Raw genomic sequence first — 2,272 nt, forward strand, 5'->3', positions numbered from 1 at the left:
TTCTTTGCTTGCAGGCAGACAAAATTAATAATCATAATAGGCAAAACAAGAAAAAAAACTTTTAGTTTTGTTTCTAAACAGGGACAATGATGCTGAGACTATTTAATGATTTTACTTTTTTTTTTTTTTTTTGGCAAACCTTTTGAATGGGTTCTTTATTGTAACTCTCTCTTCCCAATTGAGCTCCCCACGGTGCCGTTGTATCTTTTTACAGCCCCTAACAACTCACACCAGTAACACAATTACCTCCAGATATTTATAACAAGAAATTACTTTTCTATTCCAACCCCCCCTCCCCAGAACCTTCTTCTTAAGGGAAGGCAGGGAGGGAGGTGATGGAGGAGGTCGTAACCTTGGGGGACAGCACTGGGTCAGGAATTACAAAGCAAGAAGTGTCCTTCTGCTCCCTGTGTGAGTTGGTGGGTTGTTGGTACCTTTGGTTGGAAGCTGTGTTGCTGGTTAGGGAGACTCGGTTTTGCTCTTTGGGTTTGGGGAGAGCTGGAGAATAGAAGCCATTGTTCACTCTCTGTAGGCTTTGTCGACCACGCTCACCCCCTCCTGTTCATACTTTTTAAAGCAGTGAGGCGAGGTAGACAGCGTGTGTCACAGTACAGTAAAAGGGGGGAAGATCTAAACACCAAAAGAGAAGTTAATCACAATAAGTGAGGTTTGGGGGGAAGAAGTTAGGCTTGCCACTTTCAAAGTCCCAGAAAGGCTGAGAAGTGAGTAGAGAGGGGGTCTGACTGGGGAGCTTTGAGGGGGAGAGTGAAGGATAAAGGGGTAACCAGAGAGTTGGGTTCTGGGGGCCTTGGGGCAACTGAGGTGGTGAAATTCCTGAAGGAAGGAGTAATGGCTCCGAAGCCCTCCCAGTAGGCCCCAGCCTGCACCCTCAGGCACCCTGAAGTTCCAAGGTCCCCTTTGCCTCACATCTAAACTTCAGGTATAAGTCCTCTCCCCCTCCCCCCACACCCCCAGCTCTTGACCTCTACTCCTAACCCTGCTGTTTCTCTTGTTCTCCCCTCTTCCTTTCCCTGGTTCTTGATATTTTTGCAAAATGGGGCCCCAACTTGTCAGATTCTTTCTCCAAATCTCCCAAGCCAGGTCAGGGCAGCCACTAGCAAAACGTGGGGACTTCTGCAGGATAGGCTGCTGGAAATGTGGGTGTAAGTCTGGGATTTAGGGTTTTATGGCAGTTTGAGACCTAGATGCATTTTTTTTTTTCTTTCTGAGAGTGTGGATCAGAGAGCCCATGGGCCTATGCTTTTGAGCCACAGTTTGACATACCTTTCTCTCCTTCTGGTTTGTCTTAGGGTGAAGACTTTAACTAGGGGTGTGCAGATGTGTGAGACCTTTTATTGTGAGAGTGGACAGACATCCCAGATTTCAGGCAAGTTCTACGTTGGCTGCTTTGGGTTCCAAAACCTGAAAGAGTCAGAATGCTCGCTCGTTGTTGTTCAGATGGAAGAAAAAATTCAAAATCAGGTCATCGATTCTCCTGATTGAAGGGTTAACTGCTAAGAGATTTGGGGGGAACAGATTGGGAATATTGGAGTATTTGTAGCCCAAAGGGTAGATTTTGCATGCACTGGAGGGCAGAGCTGGATGACTCTCCCATCGCTGCAACCGACTAAGTGGATCATTTCCTTAAAGAGGGGGCTTTCTCCTGTCCTGGCTCCAGGACATCCTCTGTAGGGAGGTAGGCCTACCTGGTGCTGGCCCAGGATTAATGCCTATATTCTTGCTAACAGAGCCCCATATTCGAGCCCCGTGGGATACCGCGGCCCCCAGCCTGCGCCAGCATGCAGAACAGTAAGTGCCTCTGGTCTTCTTGGACTTGGGGCTGGGGAGGCGCCGCGCGGGTCGGGGGAGGGCGTGGAGCCTCACGGAGTCCGCGCTGGCCAGACCGCGGGCGCGAGGCCGAGGGACCCGAGGCAGCTGCGCCCCTCTCCTAGCCCGGCAACCCTAGAGGGGAGGGCGTTTGCTCTGTTCTCCCTCCTGGAAGAACGGGCTGGGCCCCTCAGAACAGCCCGCAAGAGTTTGCGAAGCTGCGGTAGAGAAACCCCATCCCCCCCAAATCCTGTAACTCACACCCCCTCCCCGCCCCTGCCCGGGCTCTGACCCCAGAGAGGGGGGCTGGGCTGAGCAGGGCGGGGCGGAGGCTTCCAGTCGCAGCGCGAGAAGGAGGCCCCTTGGGTTTAGCGAAGACTGAATGTCTCCGCCGTCCGGGCGGGGTGGGGGGCTCCCCTCCCCCAGTCACTCTAAGGGCAGCTCC

The sequence above is a fragment of the Hyperoodon ampullatus genome (genome assembly GCF_949752795.1).
Source record: "Hyperoodon ampullatus genome assembly, chromosome: 7".
NCBI lineage: Eukaryota > Metazoa > Chordata > Mammalia > Artiodactyla > Ziphiidae > Hyperoodon > Hyperoodon ampullatus.